The following is a 21244-nucleotide window of genomic DNA, read 5'->3' on the forward strand; positions in this document are numbered from 1 at the left end:
TGCTGGGTCTTGATCCCCTTGAGGACGGACACAACCTGGGCCAGGCCCGTGGTGTCCTGCCGGTATGTGTCCAGGATGTTTCGGACATGGGAATATACCGGGTCCCCAGCCAACTGGTCAGGCTGGCGCCTCCGCTGTCCTCCACTCCCACCACCCCTGCCCACTTGCACCTGGCCTGCCCTTGTGGGCACATCGGGTCTCCGGGACCCCTGAGGGGTGGCATTGACGTTGTCGCCTGCCTCCTCCTGGGTGCCCGGGACACCGTGTCCCTCCTGGCCAGCCTGGCTGCTTTGTGGTGGTGGGGCAGGGATCCTGGGTGTCTCCTGGGATGTGGCAGGAGTGGGGGTGGTGGTTGGCCCCGTTGTACCTGACGCAGGTGCTGCAGGTCGTTGGACACCAGAGGGGCCAGGTTGGTCGGGGTCGTCCACAGAGTGGTGAGAGTCGTCGCTGCCGGTGGGATCGGCCTCCCGCAGAGCCGGGTCCTGTGAGTCTTCCCCCCAGTGTTGGGGGGTGAACCACGAGGTTGACCTGTGTGTGAGAGAGACAATGTTAATTTTGGTCCATGCAACATCCATGTTTCATCAGTTTCAAAGTTGGAACATTTCCTCTGGGAATTTGGATCTGTCTGGCATTCCACTCACAGTGCACTTGTGCATGGGTGTGTCCCTTGGGCACAGGTTTTGCGCATTTAACTATGTGTGGCACAGTCTTACTTGCTGCGTCAAGTGTGACTGCAGTCAGCAGTGGAGTGGGCAGGTGTGGCGAGCCGTGCATTGGCGCCTTCCATGTTGCACTGTACGTGGGCACATGAAGTAGTTACACACACTTCAATGATGCAGGTAGCTGTCGTTATGCTCGTGCACAGGTTGTGACATGGCCCTGTGTTTTGCCATGGAGGAGAGGGGGGGTGCTGGCACTGGCCACCCTTGTCTACATGCACGCAGTCCACCTGCTGACGAGCAGACATTCCCACACACCAGAGGACTGAATTGCTCTCCCTGTGTCTCCCTCCCTCTCTGTCCCCCTCTCCCTCCCTCTGTGTGTCAGCCTCCTCCCTCTGTCCGTCTTCCTGTGTCTCCCTCCCTCTCTGTCCCCCTCTCCCTCCCTCTCTGTCCCCCTCTCCCGCCCTCTCTGTCCCCCTCTCCCTCCCTCCGTGTGTCAGCCTCCTCCCTCTGTCCGTGTCCCTGTGTCTCCCTCCCTCTCTGTCCCCCTCTCCCTCCCTCTCTGTCCCCCTCTCCCTCCCTCTGTGTGTCAGCCTCCTCCCTCTGTCCGTCTCCCTGTGTCTCCCTCCCTCTCTGTCCCCCGCTCCCTCCCTCTCTATCCCCCTCTCCCTCCCTCTGTGTGTCACCCTCTGTCACCTCAGCCCAGCTTCCTGGGCACACACTGTTAGCAGATCTTTGAATGGCCCTTGGCTTGTTGATGTGAGTTTGTTTCTGATCTCCAGGCACCCATTGGGTGTAGTGTGTGTCTCTGCGCTGCTGCTGTGGTGGTGTGTGCTGCCACTCTTTCACAATGTTGGCTGTTCATTAGCTGCTGTCATGTGCAAAACAGTGCCTTCACCCCCATGTGTTGATGCAAGGCGTCCGCCATTTGCTGGCGAGTCTTTCCTGTGTGGGGACACAGTGTTTGTCTGGCTGTGACCTAGGCCATATGGGCAGAGGGCATTGTTGTCTGCTTCTGAGTTGCACTATGTGAATTTTGGGGCCCACCCTCCCGCCATCCGGGTTACCGTGTCATGTGTTGGTGTCTTCTGTGGCCTGTGACTTGACATTGTCCAGCTGGGTGCATGGGGCATGGTGGCGGCAGTGGCATGTGCGTGTTCATGGAGTGTGGTTGAGTCATGCGATAGCTTGGGGTGGTTGCGTGCCTGTTTGTGAGTTTGGTTGTGGATGACGTTCCCCCCATGTGAGGTGTGTTGTTTGTGTACTCACCCGGGTCTCGGAGTCCTCCTAATCCTTCGACTGCCTCCACCGGCAGTATGGCCATCACCCTCTCCTCCCAGGGATGGTAGTGTACGGGTCTGCGGGACGGCCCTCCTCCAGTGACGTTGGCCTGGTTGTGTTCGTCCAGCATCTTGGCTCGGACCCTCCTCCGCAGATCGTACCACCTGGCTTGGCATTCCTGCTTGTTCCTTCTGGTGTCCGCAACAGCATTCACAGCATCGACGATGGTCTGCAACATGGCTGTTTTTTCTGACATGCTGGTCTGTCTGACCAAGGTTCCAAAGAGCTGTGGCTCGACTCTGAGGATTTCATCGACAAGGACCTCCAACTCTCGGTTACTGAACTTTGGATTCTTGTTAGTGGGCATGGTGAGGGGTGTGGGTGTGGATGGTGGGGGGGGTGTGGATGGTTGTGGGTGTGTGGGTGTGGTTGTGCAGGTGTGTGTGTGAATGTGATGAGGGTGTGTTTGAGAAGGTGGTTGTGTGAAGGTGTGCAAGTGTAAGGTGTGGTGTAGCTTCTAGTTTGGTGCTGTAGGTTGTCTGTGGGGTCTGGCAGCAGTGAGTCTGTTGCAAAGGCTCACGGTTTGTGTGTGTGGGCCCTTTTTATTGGTCCATTGGTGGGTGTGGCTGTGTTTGAACTTTGGGTGGGTGTGTTATAAGGAGTGGTGGTGTTTTGGGCCTCTGTTTGTTTTTGGCTATTGCAGGTCAGTGAATGTGTTGTTTTGGTAGTTGTTGGACATGTTTTGTGGCTTTGTGCCATTCGAATGGTGTATTCTTGTGTCGTTTTAGTTTGTCCTGGTTGTGTACGTGCGTTTTTTGGCATGTATACGGTGTGTACATGGGCCATTAAGTTGTACAGTGCTGTCCTTGTGTGTGGCTTGGTACGGGTCGTACATTCGGTTGTGATGTTGGGGCCTGGGGTGCGCTCCGTCCTTAGGATGTTGTGGTGGGGGTACGCTCCATGCATACGCGGGTGGGGGTACGACTCTGACGTACACGGGTGTAGGTACACGGGGGTACGACATGTACAGGGGTGGGGGTAGGACTCGAATGTACAGGGGTGTACATACACGGTGGTACGACACGTACAGGGGTGGGGGTACTAGTCGAACGTACTGGGGTGTACATACATGGTGGTACGACACGTACAGGGGTGGGGGTACGACTCGAACGTACAGGGGTGTACATACACGGTGGTACGACACGTACAGGGGTGGGGGTACTAGTCGAACGTACTGGGGTGTACATACACGGTGGTACGACACGTACAGGGGTGGGGGTACGACTCGAATGTACAGGGGTGTACATACACGGTGGTACGACACGTACAGGGGTGGGGGTAGGACTCGAACGTACAGGGGTGTACATACACGGTGGTACGACACGTACAGGGGTGGGGGTACTAGTCGAACGTACTGGGGTGTACATACACGGTGGTACGACACGTACAGGGGTGGGGGTAGGACTCGAACGTACAGGGGTGTACATACACAGTGGTACGACACGTACAGGGGTGGGGGTACTAGTCGAACGTACTGGGGTGTACATACACGGTGGTACGACACCTACAAGGGTGGGGGTATGACTCGAACGTACAGGGGTGTACATACACGGTGGTACGACACGTACAGGGGTGGGGGTACTAGTCGAACGTACTGGGGTGTACATACACGGTGGTACGACACGTACAGGGGTGGGGGTACGACTCGAACGTACAGGGGTGTACATACACGGTGGTACGACACGTACAGGGGTGGGGGTACTACTTGAACGTACAGGGGTGTACATACACGGGTGGGGGTTCGACACGTACACAGGTGTACATACAGGGTGGGTGTACATTCACGGGGAGTACGACTCGAACGTATGGGTGCTGGGGGGAGTGTTGGGCGCGTATGCGGGCAGATGTCTCCATGGTTGCAATGGGAGTTCGGTGCGGACGGTGTTTTTACCATACGGTTGTAAGATTGGACGCTCGGGTTGGATCGTGATTCCTCGGTCGGACTTCACTTTTCACATTTGTACGGTAAATCGTCCGAGGACGTGTCGGACACATTTTCCGACCCGAGGACGTGTGGGGGATAATTCCCAAGGCGGTTCGTATGGACTTTTGACCATGCGAATCGTGATTGCCAGTTTGTACGGCACTTGTACGATTCGTACGGTAAAAAGACCGGATACGCGTCGTACGGGGAAATTGTTTACGGATCGTAATTGGCACCTTTGTAGTAAAACTAGGTAGTACATTTATAGGTAAGATATTATTTCCATTAACTTGTGTGATTTCCTTAGTATTAATAATTAGACTAGGTTGTATTTGTTGTAGAAAGAATAAAAACCAGAAAAGAATAAAAAGAGAAAAGTTAAGGAGAAGGGAAAAGAAACAAGAAAGAGGATTTGAAGAAATAGAACTTGAAGAATTAAAGGATAGCATGTATAAAACAGCAAAAAGAGAAGAATCAGGGGAAACTGAAATATGAACGAAAAAATAAATCAATTTGAAATTTCCGTATAAGGGATACAAAATTTTAAATTAGTGTGGTGATATAATCACCAAAGGGGGGATTGCTGGAGCGGGTAGTTAAAAATGTTGTATACCCCCCCATTCTGCATGTTTATATTAATCCGAATAATCAATTAATTGTAATATTATTAATTTGGTTGAAGTGATAACCCACCAACTATATTAACAAAAGAATTACACGTGGGAATTGCACTTTGCATGGCTATATTAATTGTGAATTAACTTGTGTATGAATATTAATAGTAGAAAATTAGAATATTACATGTTATATGTTGCTTTAAGTGATGTATTTGTGATTTGTGCTTTATTCAGTGAGTATAAACCGCTCTGAGTGTTGCTTTGCTAGATAAATACACACACATATGGGTATTAGCAAGGGGATAACATTTTATTAGTCATTTCTATCGTTTAATTATGTTTTTGTGTTTCTTTTGCTTAAGTTGACCATTTCGGCCTATAGAAGATGGCTGAACGAGACGTTAAACGTGACTGCCCTGACAACACGAGGTTCTGGGTGAAGTGCGCAGGCGTCACCACCAGCAACAGTGGCCTGGACCTGACCCCGGGAGAACATGTACCTTCCAAGGACGCTCCGGGAAACCATCCAAGACAAAGGACAATGCTTGATTTAAAAACCGGAACCAGCAAATGCGATGACCTCATATTGCGGACTATGTGAGAATTTCACCTCACAACCCCAAATTGACCAATCCGGACTCTCTAAACCCCGATCTTGATACATTTTGATATTATTTTCATTATAAAAGTAGGTAGGGAATTGAACTATGCTCCGCTCTTCTTTGACAAACTCGATTTCCTTACGTTATGCTGACGGAGAGGACGGTGACACTGCTGGACAGCTGTTATCCTGAATCTTTGAAAGACTGAATTGCGGCCTAACTTTGCTGAATAAATTCTTCTTTGACTGATTAACTTAGAGGATGACTTTAGCCAGAATAGGTAAATATGATGCTCTGAAATGCTGATGATGATTTCTAATTTTCTTGCAATATAATTTAGATAAAGAATATTTGATTAATTGACAAATGTGTTGTGTCGATTATTTAAATAAGAGAAATGTGGTAAAGAAGTAATATATAGATAGACGAGCAAATATAACAACTAAATGATCCATCTCCTTATGAGAGGGATATCTTAGGAGTCTGAGGACAATGTGTTTAAGTGTAAGGTAAAGGTATTACTCTCATGTCAGCGTTTGGAAGCGTATTTTCTCTCAGAAAACAGATCAACGGAGTGTAAATATATTGGTGTTATGGGCCCCACCAATGAATGTATTTGAGTGAATTGGATTCCTAGGTAGTTGGTCTGTGCTGAAGGGGGAATTTGACGTTCTGCATCACAGTGATGTAGAGTGTATCAGAGTGGCGCCGAGAGCAGTGGCGTAGAGTACAGGTATACAGAGTAGAGTGCAGCGGCATAGAGTGTAGTGACATAGAGTGCAGGTGTGTAGAGTGCAGTAGCATAGAGTGCAGTGGCATAGAGTGGAGTGGCGCAGAGTGAAGTAGTGTGGTGTATAGTGCAGTGGTGTCGAGTAGATTGCTTCAGAGTAAGTGAAGTGGCGTGAAGTGGAGTGGTGTAGGATAGAGTGCTGTTGTGTAGAGTGGCATACAGTGTAATGGCATAGACTAAAGTGATGTAGAGTGCAGTGGCATAGAGTGCAGTGGTACAGAGTAAATTAGAGTGGTGTACAGTGGATTGGCATTGAGTGCACTGGCACAGAGTTGAGTGTTACAGAGAAAAGTGCATTGGGATAGAGTGTATTGGCATAGAGTGCAGTGTTGCAGAGTAGCAGAGAGTACAGTGGCGTAGAGTGGAGTTGTACAGAGTAGAATGATGTGGCCTAGACTGAGGTGGTGTAGAGTGCAGTGGCAAAAAGTGCAGTGGTGTTGAGTAGAGTGGTGAAGAGAGCATTGGCTTAGAGCAGAGTGGTACAGGGTAGAGTAGAGAGGCATAGTGTGAAGAGGTATAGAGTGTAGCGGCGTAGAGTGGAGTGGTGCAGAGTGCAGTGGTGTCGGGTGGTGTAAAGTGGAGTGGTGCAGAGTAGAGTGCAATGGTGTGAAGTGGATCAAAGTAGAGTAACATGGAAGAGAGCGGAGTATGCATGGTATGGTAGCACATTGCCATTGCAGAAAAACACATTTAAAATTTAAATGACCATTACATTTGTGCAGACATACAGTTTTAGTAATGGAACTCAACAGTGCACAAACAAAAATGTGTGGAAATTGCATCGCCTAGTGTAATGATTTGTTTTGATCATATTAAAGTATTTGCTTCCAAAACATTGTAGAAATAACAAAACATGAGCTCCATTTGTGTTCCTAATTCTGAATTATTCTGAAATACTTGCACAGTTCATTTAAATGTTGTCATGTGCTAGAAAAAAAACTCTTTCCTACCCTCAGTATACAGCACGATTGTCACATAAATCCTCTCAGTTTGATGTCACAGAAAGAAAGGTACACAAGCTCCCTAGGAAGATAGCACCTGACATTTGACCTTGGTCTTTGAATGCACAGAAAATGTGACAAGTTAAGACCAAGATTTACAGGCCTGTTTACAGAAAGGGAGTTTTTGGAAGGATACATTAATCACGTGTTAGGCAACGTGAGGTACCAACTGAACCTGGAGAGCCTGAATCAAATCAAGCTGGCAAATAGAAAGCCAGACAATGTGAGGTGCAAACCACAAATCCAATGGTAATCAACTGGCCAAATCCATTCCTAGGTCAAATTTCTGAAAGCCCCCAAGATGTCTTTAGCAAACCAGATAGCTTTGCTGTCTGGTAGGCGGCAATCTAAAAAGTGAACAGGGGCAGATGTTTTGCGGTAATGGCAGGTGGTCTCTCAAATATCCTCTCTGTACAATCTGTTAAGATGCACAACAACTTGACCTCGTAATTCTCCCCAAGGTACTGACACACGTCAACCTTGCTCCATATCTGACATTTAACTGACAAATACAAAGAAACTAGGCAATCTAGAAATAAGAATACAACCCACCAATCAATCATGCTCCAACAAATCCCCATCAAGAGCCTCCACAGACCTATGTTAAGGCAGGCAGAAGGCTAATTGCTAATACCACCACTTAAGGTTCAGTAAAAGGGTTACGGTATAAAAACTAAACAAATGGGGCCTGGTAAGATAACCTAAGGAGGTACTTTACAATTTGTGCAACTAATCAAACTTTCTATATCTGCAGAACATCAGTCTGCTAAATTGACATGGTTCAAAAGCCAGAAATGATACCACGGACAATATTAATGTACCACAGCCAACACAGGATGCCCAGTAGCAGTAGTATTACATTTATTGTATTAATCTGATAGATTACAATAAAAGAATAGCAGCAAGTTATACCTAAGAGTGGCAGGCATTTTAATGCACCTACTAACACCTTTCAGCTCTTTTTCCAAATGATCTCTTCTTTCACGTCTTTCCTGCTTCCCCCTATCCTATCTAGCCCTTCATCTGGATCACAGACATAATATTGATTATTATAATATCGTGATACACAAATATTGTGTCAAAAATATTGATTACAAAAATATTATTTCTCTGTAATTATAAAGGAAAGTACAAACATATCGAAATTAATATCATTTCACACTAATATCTTTAGAAAACATCCACAAATATTGTTTTTTAATATATATATAGTTTAAAATAGTAAATCTTAAATATTTAAATATATACAAAAAGAACAAATGATGGATGAAACGCTGAACAATTTTAAACACTCACCCCCAGTATTTTAATATAATGTAAATTAAATAAACGTAACACTTTATACTATATATAAATATATGATTATATAAACATAAACACATATATAAGTGTGTGTATGTTTATATATGCATATATAAGACTATTACCCAAAAATATTTTTTCATTATAATCTGTTTCTGTGTTTTTTAATTTACTACCATAAAACACAAATACACACATATATATATATATATATATATATATATATATATCCCGACCCAACGCTGTAATTCCTCCTTTTCTGAATCAGCAGCAACCACGCTCAACAAATGGCTTCCAAACAGTCTTTAATCAGAGCATCCGACAAACGATTAACTCTACGCGTTTCGGGATAACAATCCCTTGCTCAAGGGTATAGCATTAGTTAACCAGGAAGTGTTATAAATAGTCATGTGATTCAATTGTGATAAACACAGAAAGCAGACTTAGCGGTTTTCCGTTGCTTCACGGAGCCGCTTTGTTCATTTAAATGCAACTTTACATTTTGTCAAAAAGTTCTAAATTAACAATTCGTAACTCTGAACTTACAGAAAAACTGAAAAATAACAGTTATGTTCATAATTTACATGCCATGATTCTACACTATTTGAAATCAATAATAGTGTTCTGCTTTTCAAATGTTGTAAATGACAACGAGTGACTGATACAATCGTGGTGACATTTGGATCTGATATGAGGCTTGAAATCAAACCCGCCATCAACAGTTGGATATTGTCCAAATGGCCATAATGTCAAAGATTATAAAAAATTACAGTTAGCCACTTCGTCTAAATTTGAATATTGCTCAAGTGGGCATGTTGTCCACAAACAGCCACATAGCCATTGTAACATCAATTACTGATTATTGCCCTAGTGGGCATGAGAAAAGATACTTTAGTTCTTCTGCAATTCATCAAAGTTGACCAATGCTTTGCATCTAAAAAAGAAAAACAAATGAATGAATCAAAAACTGACTAATAGAAATCACTTGGTTTCCAACACTAAAGATTGAAAATTAGTTATAAAACTTTTTACGACAATTACAATTATAAAAACAAATGGCTACTGGCTTTCAGTCAACAATGCAGAAACTTTATGAGACAGTGAAATAAGAAATGCTCATATATATCTCTCTCTCTCTCACCCCAAATGCACTGCTAACTCTTCGTCACAGTTGTGGCCTATGGGGGCCAAGCTTCTATATTGGATTATAAGCTTAGACTCCAGACGTCTAAGATCCTGGACCCTATTGCCACCTCTTTCATTGATCTTTACAGAGTCAAGAACACAAAAGCTAAGTAAATCACTGTTCTGACTATGATGACTGAGGAAGTGGCGTGCTATTGGGTACTGTTTGTCGCCATGTTTAATGGCGCACAGATGTTCTAGAATCCTGATCTTAGCTTTATGTATGGTACTGCCTATGTAAGCTTTATTACATGGACAGAATAGAGCATATACTGCAAAATCTGTGTTGCATGAAGTGTGTTTCAAGATTTTGTAGGGCTTCTTCTCTGGGGAAAGAATGCATTCTTTGCAATTTTTACTGTGTTTGCATGCTTTGCATTTTCTACATGTGTAGAATCCTTGCACTCCTAGGATGTTGACCTGTGTTGGTTTGATGGCTCTGCATAGTGTGTCTTTCAATGATTTTGCCTTTCTGTACGTGATCTGTGGACAAGTTTCCACACTCATTGAAAGGTCCTTATCAGTGTGTAGCACTGGCCAAAATTTGTTGAGACTCTTACGTAAATCAGGAACCTGATTACTGTAGGTGGTGATAAACCTAATTTTTCCAACTTCTTCCTTGTTATTGACTTTGTCAAGTAACAATGACTCTCTAGATCTTTTGGCCACTTCTGCTTGTGCTTTATTTATAACAGATTTAGAGTATCCTCTTTCTAAAAATATTTCAATCATTACCTTTTCCTCTCTTTCATAACCTTCCAATGAGCTGCAGTTACGTTTAGCTCGTAACAGTTCACCCAAAGGAATGCTATCCAACAAAGACTTTGGGTGACAACTGCGTGCATGGAGAAGGCTATTCCCTGCTGTTTTTTCCTAAAAAGCGAACTTTTTAAACCATCTTTTTGGATGGTGAGGGAGAGATCTAAAAACTCAATACCTGTTTGTGACCACTGACTTGTGAAGTGGAGATTACAATTATTATCATTGAGACTTTTCACAAACACATTGGCTTCAGTTTCACTGCCATTACAAATGCAAAGGATGTCATCTATGTTTCTTGCCCACTTCACTACCTTTTCTTTGAACATCTCATGTTCTCTAACAACTCTCTCCTCCCAGTACCCCAGATAGAGACCCGCAAAGCAAGGAGCAAAGCAAGTCCCCATCGAAGTACCGAGAGATTGTTTATAGATTTTGCCATCAAAAATAAAAAAGTTCTGTTTAAGACAAGAAGTCATCATTTCTACCAACATTTTTGTGTGGCGGAGATATGAGATAGACCTTTCATTCAAATAGTGTTTGCATGCTACAAGTCCCAAATCATGCGGTATGCAAGTATGTAACATCAAGTGATAAAAGGGAAAATTAATTTCTCCATTCAAGGTTTTCAAGTTCTTTCAAAAAATGACCTGTATCCTTAATGTAGGAAGGAAGATTTGTTACATATGGTTGCAGAAAGAAATCCACATATTTGGAAGTATTTTCCATACAGCTACCTCTAGAAGAGACGATAGGTCTTCCAGGGGGATCTGTTGAATTTTTGTGGATCTTTGGAAGCAGATATAAGGCCGGTAATCTCGGATGTTTACACATTAAAAAATCAAATTCATTCTGTTCTAATATCCCTTCGGTTTTCCGATCCAATCAGTAATTGATGTTACAATGGCTATGTGGTTGTTTTTGGACAACATGCCCACTTGGGCGATATTCAAAATTAGACGAAGTGGCTAACTGTAATTTTTTGTAATCTTTGACATTATGGCCATTTGGACAATATCCAACTGTTGATGGCGGGTTTGATTTCAAGCCGCATATCAGATCCAAATGTCACCACGATTGTATCAGTCACTCGTTGTCATTTACAACATTCGAAAAGCAGAACACTATTATTGATTTCAAATAGTGTAGAATCATGGCATGTAAATTATGAACATAACTGTTATTTTTTAGTTTTTCTGTAAGTTCAGAGTTACGAATTGTTAGTTTAGAACTTTTTGACAAAATTTGAAGTTGCATTTAAATGAACAAAGCAGCTCCGTGAAGCAACAGAAATCCGCTAAGTCTGCTTTCTGTGTTTATCACAATTGAATCACATGACTATTTATAACACTTCCTGGTTAACTAACGCTATACTCGTGAGAAGGGATTGTTATCCCGAAACACGTAGAGTTAATCGTTTGTCGGATGCTCTGATTAAAGACTGTTTGGAAGCCATTTGTTGAGCGTGGTTGCTGCTGATTCAGAAAAGGAGGAATTACAGCGTTGGGTCGAGTTTTTGAGGATTGCCACCTCGCCACGGACCACCATCACAAGTGAGTGAGGGTAAGGCTAAATACAGCGTTCTCGCTGTTCGTGCGGATTTTGATATATATATACATATATATATTTATATTTCAATACAATGGCCCGAAAGCTTAAAGACGCACTCCCAGCACTTGAAACCAACAGGCTTTTATTACAGGAACCGGCATTTTGCATTTCAGGTAAACTTCTAAGTGTTGACAGCACCTGTGGGTTTGTCGAGCTGCCCAGGAAGAAGAGGACAGGATCCTCGAAACGCGTTGGCAACAGCTTAGAAGTTTACCTGAAATGCAAAATGCCGGTTCCTGTAATAAAAGCCTGTTGGTTTCAAGTGCTGGGAGTGCGTCTTTAAGCTTTCGGGCCATTGTATTGAAATATTTACACGGCTGCCCTGCCGTGAAAGACTGCACCATCACCATAATGGAGGAGAGGCTGCGCGGCGAATTGGAACTGTGCCGTAGCCGCGATCAGCGCAGCATTTGAGGAGTTAATTCACCGACATAGCATTTGGGAGCCTACTAAAGGTGGAAATAATGCTTTTTAATGCTCAACTAAATGCAAGCCAATACGGGACTCACTGTGAGTAAATAACCTTCATGTCAACTGGGACTCTATATCCCAGTATGCAACAGTACTATACTGCGACATTGATTGACAGCACCTGTGGGTTTGTCGAGCTGCCCAGGAAGAAGAGGACAGGATCCTCGAAACGCGTTGGCAACAGCTTAGAAGTTTACCTGAAATGCAAAATGCCGGTTCCTGTAATAAAAGCCTGTTGGTTTCAAGTGCTGGGAGTGCGTCTTTAAGCTTTCGGGCCATTGTATTGAAATATTTACACGGCTGCCCTGCCGTGAAAGACTGCACCATCACCATAATGGAGGAGAGGCTGCGCGGCGAATTGGAACTGTGCCGTAGCCGCGATCAGCGCAGCATTTGAGGAGTTAATTCACCGACATAGCATTTGGGAGCCTACTAAAGGTGGAAATAATGCTTTTTAATGCTCAACTAAATGCAAGCCAATACGGGACTCACTGTGAGTAAATAACCTTCATGTCAACTGGGACTCTATATCCCAGTATGCAACAGTACTATACTGCGACATTGATTGACAGCACCTGTGGGTTTGTCGAGCTGCCCAGGAAGAAGAGGACAGGATCCTCGAAACGCGATGGCAACAGCTTAGAAGTTTACCTGAAATGCAAAATGCCGGTTCCTGTAATAAAAGCCTGTTGGTTTCAAGTGCTGGGAGTGCGTCTTTAAGCTTTCGGGCCATTGTATTGAAATATTTACACGGCTGCCCTGCCGTGAAAGACTGCACCATCACCATAATGGAGGAGAGGCTGCGCGGCGAATTGGAACTGTGCCGTAGCCGCGATCAGCGCAGCATTTGAGGAGTTAATTCACCGACATAGCATTTGGGAGCCTACTAAAGGTGGAAATAATGCTTTTTAATGCTCAACTAAATGCAAGCCAATACGGGACTCACTGTGAGTAAATAACCTTCATGTCAACTGGGACTCTATATCCCAGTATGCAACAGTACTATACTGCGACATTGATTGACAGCACCTGTGGGTTTGTCGAGCTGCCCAGGAAGAAGAGGACAGGATCCTCGAAACGCGTTGGCAACAGCTTAGAAGTTTACCTGAAATGCAAAATGCCGGTTCCTGTAATAAAAGCCTGTTGGTTTCAAGTGCTGGGAGTGCGTCTTTAAGCTTTCGGGCCATTGTATTGAAATATTTACACGGCTGCCCTGCCGTGAAAGACTGCACCATCACCATAATGGAGGAGAGGCTGCGCGGCGAATTGGAACTGTGCCGTAGCCGCGATCAGCGCAGCATTTGAGGAGTTAATTCACCGACATAGCATTTGGGAGCCTACTAAAGGTGGAAATAATGCTTTTTAATGCTCAACTAAATGCAAGCCAATACGGGACTCACTGTGAGTAAATAACCTTCATGTCAACTGGGACTCTATATCCCAGTATGCAACAGTACTATACTGCGACATTGATTGACAGCACCTGTGGGTTTGTCGAGCTGCCCAGGAAGAAGAGGACAGGATCCTCGAAACGCGTTGGCAACAGCTTAGAAGTTTACCTGAAATGCAAAATGCCGGTTCCTGTAATAAAAGCCTGTTGGTTTCAAGTGCTGGGAGTGCGTCTTTAAGCTTTCGGGCCATTTTATTGAAATATATATTTATATATATATATATATATATATAATATATATATATATATATAGATATATATTATCTACTGGCGGTCGCCAGTAGATAGTTATAGTTAGGACCGTGTGTCCATAGGAAATCTGAAAATTCTATTTTGAATAACTTTGGCGCCGGTAGACAAATCTTCGCGAAATTTTTAAAACTAATGGGGCGCTCCGCTCAGCTCCTACCCTATAAGTCTCGGGGTGATTCGTCAAGCGGGGGCTGAGAAAAAAGGGGGGTCCCAAAACGCGTTTTCCCCATGCATTTTCCCATAGGACCTTTAGTCGAAGGTACAGCCCAAACGGCTGAACAGAATTACTTGAAATTTGGCAAAGAGGTAGTCCTCAGGTCAGGCAGGTGCCTTTTGCATATATGGTGTCAATCTGTTCAGTAGTTCCTGAGAAAATTGCATTTAAAAGCACATAAATATCTATAAGCGCGCACTGTGCGCACACCGGGCGTGCACGGTGCGCGCACCATAACGTGCGCGAGCGTAATTCTGATTGGTGGTCACATGTCAGTCAACATTCGAATCGGTCGAAATCAGGAAGTGTCGGCCGCCATTTTGTGTGTTTTGTGTGTGACAGTAAAAAAGAAAGGTGGAGAACGTGAAAAGGGGGCAGGGTAGAGACTTGCTGACCCCCTAGCCTTTGTCAGGGGTCCCTGACGGACCCCAAAGGGTGAAAAAAACATTTTATTTTCTTTTCAAAAAATCACGGGTGCGCGCACCGTGCGCGCACCGTGCGTGCACCGTGCGCGCACAGTGAAAAACCTTAAAAAAAAAAAAACATTTTAAACGAGCCATTCCATATTACAGGATACAGTCAATCTATAACTATATACATAGGTAGCTTATTGTAAAAAAAAATATATAAAAAATATAATAAAACATACATAACTTAGCATTTAAAAAACCTTACAAATTCACTTAAAAACCATAGGTTTCACACACGTTATAGTTAGGAATTTGCATTTAAAAAACCTTGCAAATTCACTTAAAAAACCATAGGTTTCACACATGTTATAGTTAGCTGGACATTTCACTCGTAAAAAACCATCGAAATTCCCCCGTTATAGTTAGTTCAGATAACTATAACTCGTGCGACCGCTACTCTATCACAAGGATGATGTCATCAGTGATGTCATGAGTGATGCCACTGACCATGTCATGAGTGATGAAATATGTGACGTTTTTTTACCCCTCATTTAAAGTGACAGTGCCAACAAATTTTAAGCCCGAATATAAACATGCGCTTCTCAGTTCATTTGTATATCAGTAAACACTGTACATGGACTGCATGAATGCATTCTTTTAGCAACAGCCAAACATAATTTGTTTTTATGTAACCCACATTGTGCAAAAAAGCTTTGGTAATGCGAATTTCACATACTGGTATAAATACCCTCTGATCTTATTGTGCAAATTGGCAAATATAACATACCCAATATTCCATCATATATATACATGCATACATATATATAAATAATAATTATTATATATATATATATATGTGTACCATGTGATCAAGGCCTCCGCGAGGCTGAAACGCGTAATGGCAATGGTGTATGGGCTTGTAAAATAAATCTGTGAAGGAGCACACAAACCTGGGTCTATCTTCGTCTTTTTGGAATGCTTGACGACGGAGCAATGGATATATTAATATATGTATATATATATATAATATTCACAGAAAAAAACATAGGTTTCAGGGGTGTTATAGTTAGCTGCCCATTTCACTCATACAAAACCATAGAAATTCCTCCGTTATAGTTAGTTCTGCTAACTATAACTCACGCGCCCACAATGCACTGCTGATGATGTCACATATTGCATCATTCATGACATGGTCAGTGACATCACTGATGACATCACTGATGACATCTCAAATGACATCACTGATGACATCATCCACTTGACAATCTGATATACCTCATCATACACTAGTATAACCTTTCATCACTCACTGTAAAATACAGAGTACCATATTTGAAACCATTGACTCACCAATACCAGTTACTACATACCCACTCACTGATTCCTAAGTCTACACACACAACTACCCATTCAACAACAGAATCATCTATACATGCAGTCATTAATTAATAGAACACTATCAAATGCACTTATACACATATATAGACATTGACACATCAGCAGTCATCTTAGCCGGTTATGCAGTCATCCTACTCACTCATGAAACAAATGTATTGCACTTAAATTTACTCACTTACACAATTATCCAACAACACCTCATTTATTCAAACACATAGTAACTCATCTTTAATATGTTAAAAAAGCACCATTACAATTATACACTCATTCATATAGTTACTCTCACAATCACTGACTCTTACACATACTTATTTATATACACCAACTCTCACATACAATGCCTTTTATTTTTTTACTTTGTTAAAGATGTACAACTAAAACATATATTCGCTCACCAACACACAAATAAATACACTCAGTCACCCAAACAACTGTTTCCACATGCACTCTTAAACCCATACACCTAGTCAATCAACCATTCACACATCTATGCATAGAGTTACACACACCCCATCCAACCACACACAAACTCAGTGTCCCATACAAATACTCACCCAACTAATCAATAACTAATATAGAAACTCATGTAGTTAGTGACCAACTGATGCAGCATGTTATACAACAACAGAGACAGTGCTGCACACATTCACATAGTTTAGTTACTAATCCATGTATTAAGTGAGACACTTTTAATTACTCACTTAAAAAGACAGTCAGACAGCTACTAAATCCTCCATCCAGACAGTTCTATATCCACTCAATCTTCAATACAGATTGGTATGTATATAATACATATTTAAATTTCAAACTAAACCACATTCAGTGGATGATGTCATCAATGATGTCATCAGTGATGTTATTTGAGATGTCATCAGTGATGTCACTGACCATTTCATGAATGATGCAATATATGACATCATCAGCAGTGCATTGCGGGCGCATGAGTTATAGTTAGCAGAACTAACTATAACGGAGGAATTTCTATGGTTTTGTATGAGTGAAATGGGCAGCTAACTATAACACCCCTGAAACCTATGGTTTTTTCTGTGAATATATATATATTCACTGAAAAAACCATAGGTTTCAGGCACGTTACAGTTAGGAATTAGCATTTAAAAAACCTTAGAAAGTCACTGAAAAAACCATAGGTTTCAGGGGCGTTATAGTTAGCTGGACTTTTCACTCGTACAAAACCATTGAAATTCCCCCGTTATAGTTAGTTCAGCTAACTATAACTCGCGCGCCCGCAATGCACTGCTGATGACGTCACATATTACATCAATCATGACATGGTCAGTGACATCACTGATGACATCACTGATAACATCTCAAATGACATCACTGATGACATCATCCAGTGAATGTGTGTTTTTCTGAAAATTACATATGTTTTATATATGTATATCTCAAGGTCGATGGAAGAATAAATGGGTATATAAGTGTCTAAATGGATGATTTGTTTTTGAAAAATTGATTGTAGAACTGACTGATTAAGTGTACCTCAGTGAATACATGGCTTAGTGAGTAATGTTTAAATGTGTAAATATCTGTATCAGTCTCACTTTGTGTATAAGTGGCTGCATGGGTTGGTGAGTAGATACATGAGTGTCTATATAGGTTATTAGTTGGTTTTTTGAGTATCAGTATGAGTGTCTGAGTGTCTGTATGGTTCGGTGGGGGGTATTACGTAGGGCATAGGTGCATGAATGAGTGACTCACTGTTTGTATGTGTTGAAGACAGCATGTGTGCAGGACTGTATGGGTGGATGAGTGTGTGCATGGGTATGTTAGTGAGTGATAGACTGTCTCAATAGTGTCTTTATGAGTAACTACATATGTTTTAAACTAGTATATGTGACTATTGGTGTATATAAATGAGTATATGTGAGAGTGAGAGATTGAAAGATTTCCTGTATGAATAAGTATGTGTTTCTATAAGTGATTGTTTAAAAGACTAAGTATGTGTAAGTTTCTGTAGAAGTAAGTGTGGTGGTGTGTGTATAACTGTATATACAAGTAAATGGATGTTTGATTCTTTATTAGCATGAGTGACTATGTGTGTGAGTAACTCTATGGATGAGTGGCGTTCTGTAACAGGATGTATAGGTGTGTGAGAACATATGATGAGTGAGTACATGTATGAGTGACTGTATAGGACTGTTGGTGAATGAGTGGATGTGTATGTGGATCTTAGAATTACTGAATAGGTTGTTGTAACTGGTATTGGTATGTCCATTGTTTTGAACATTGTAGTTTTTATTTTTGAATGTGTGTATCAAAGGTTATATTAGGGGAAGAGGAGGTCTGCCACTCTATCACAAGGATGATGTCATCAGTGATGTCATTATTGATGTCATTTGAGATGTCATGAGTGATGTCACTGACCATGTAATGAGTGATGTAATATGTGACGTCATCAGCAGTGCATTGCGGGCGCGCGAGTTATAGTTAGCTGAACTAACGATAACGGGGGAATTTCAATGTTTTTGAACGAGTGAAAAGTCCAGCTAACTATAACGCCCCTGAAACCTATGGTTTTTTCAGTGAATTTCTAAGGTTTTTTAAATGCTAATTCCTAACTATAATGTGCCTGAAACCTATGGTTTTTTCAAATTTTTTATTGACAACACAGAAAAACAAAAAACAAAGATTAGCTGATAACATGTACATTTGATATCCAATAGGCCATACAAATAAATACACAATAGAGACGTAATAGCAAAAAGTAAAATTAAAGAAAAGTTCCCCAAATTTTATCGAATTTTTTCATGGATTTCAATCCCCTCGTTTTAGCAATAGCACGCTCCATAGTATAAATTTCATTAACTAAAAACCACCATTCCATGATATGTGGGGGTTTCTGAGATATCCATACCCTGGCAATTGTCAGTCGAGGTACTTAAAAAGAGGAGGAACAGGGGCTGTTTATGACAGGTCCAGCATACATAGCCCAGAAGTACTCAAATAAATAAGAAAGTATGCTGTTCCTAAAGAGAATTATTAGTGAAAAAAGAGATAGATGAGTCCCTGATGTCAGGAGGGAAATCCTCCTTTAGGAAAAAGACCCTCACACACCCGGCAGACTAGCTGTCATATGTCGTCAGCATGTGGCCCAGATGTAAAGTGTCATCATCGGGTCTGCTCCGAATCGGGGCGGCGCTGCAATCCCCGATCGGCGACCCCACAGGCGCCTTTTAATGGAGATCTTCATTCCATAGTTGCCGGTGGGTGAATGCAAGTGAGGGCCTTAAAGTGAAAAGAGTGTGGTGAGTGGAGTGTATTTAAAAATAAGTAGTGGGGAGCCTGAATAGTGTTTATTAAATGACTGGGGTCCCACTCTTACAATAAAAGCAATACAGTGCGTAATATTACAGTTAGATTGACTGTATTACGCTGTGGTCATAGATGGTCAACATGTTTCTTGCTTAAGTATAGTAACCGCAATTCTTCAGGACCAAGTGATTCACACACTCATTGGTAGTGGTAGTGGCTAATATGGCACTTACCACACATACAGCACCCTAATAAGTGGTGACTAGTGCAGGTTTAGGAAAAATGCCTGAAAAAGAAAAACAGGGACACAAATATACATGTAAAAAACAATCACATCGCGACAAGCATGATAGGTCTCATCTCTTAACAACTACGATCATCAGTTGTCATGCAAATTCACTACTACCAAGTGTTCAACTATGAGGTGGAACTAGTTGTGAACAGCCTATAGAAGTGGGCTAAAAAACGGGAGAAATCAAAATGATTATTTTTGACCATTTCCCACTGTGACTGGTGCTGGGGCAGAAAATTGAGAACGCCGGATGCGTGAGGTGTCTGGTGGCATCGGGGCAGAGACAACAGTTAATTGGGTTCAACCACTCACCCTTAACTGCAGGGCTGAAAAATCCAACGAGCTGGCGCTGGAGGCAGACACCGGATAGTACAGTGTCCTAATGATACACAGAGCGGCGCCCAGCGGGTAGAAGGTACATCCGCAAGAAAAAGAAATAGAGAGCTGATCATTTAGTAGCATGATCACATAAAAAGGAAATCCGCATAGTATGAAGACCCAGGTACCACGAGGGGATACTTACAGAAGTCCGTAGTACAGGACGCCTATCCACCTACCCTTGATCCACGCCGACTCGGGGGACGAATCTCAGAACTCCCGAAGGGATTATCTAGCGTAGATCAGCCAATCCGGGCCGTGCACTAATTGATACGTCAGAAAGGTAATGAAACAGAAGATTACCAAACTACAAAAAGACATAAAAAAGTTTGATAAGGAAAAGGTTTATCCCTACCTTAAGGCGGATTATACATCCACGCTTAACAGCTACTCTTCTGAAGAGGAGTCTAGTGGTTCCAGACGCAACTCCAATACGAGTAGCGATTCTAGTGGGGGCAGCTTTTCAAACAATCGGAATAGACAGAGACAACAGAACTACTCCCACTATCCTATGATCCCGGTCCAGGGACAATATCAGCCAACCCCACCCTTCTGGCACTTTCCCAACTTCCAACCGGGTCCCCCTCCGCCCCCACCCTTTTACCAACAAGGCCCCCCTTTTTTAGGCAGAGGCTGGGGCAGAGGAAGAGGGCGGAGAAGAGGAGACGACAAGAAAGTGCACTGGCAGGAACAACCCTCAACATCCATGGAGACCAGGAGTCAAGCCCAGAACAAGAGACGCTAGTTGTTAACCTCTCTTCCCGCACTCTTGATGACACAGAAAGACGGGTGCTTGAGAAGGGTCTGGGCTTCGTACCTACACCTAAGGTCGATCACTTTAAAGAAATGTGTGAAATTCAAGCCTTTTTTCGCAAAGTACGTCTTAGAGCTTACTTTCAGGATGGACCAGAGGGTCAATGTGAAGACTCTGGCCTCCATAAACCCTCTACCTTTACACCACACAGCGGGATGGTCCCTAACGAGGTGTTAACTTATGAACAGGCCGTTCTTAAAGATTGGAAGCAAGCTAAACCCACTGCGACCTTCCACAATATCACTAACGAGGAAGAAGCAGCACTACGCTCACTTAATGACGACCCCCTGATCACCATAAAACAAGCAGATAAGGGTGGCGCAACGGTTATCATGTCAACCTGTGATTACCGCACAGAGTGTGAACGCCAGTTACGGGACAGGAAATACTACACTCCTATCCAGGAGGATCCCACCAACAGGCTCAAGTCCCTGATCACGAGCATGGTCTTCCATGCCGAAACTCAGGGATGGATCACGAAAAAAGAGGCTAACTTCC

This window comes from Triturus cristatus, chromosome 11, assembly GCF_964204655.1.
Source record: "Triturus cristatus chromosome 11, aTriCri1.1, whole genome shotgun sequence".
In the NCBI taxonomy this organism is placed as follows: Eukaryota; Metazoa; Chordata; class Amphibia; order Caudata; family Salamandridae; genus Triturus; species Triturus cristatus.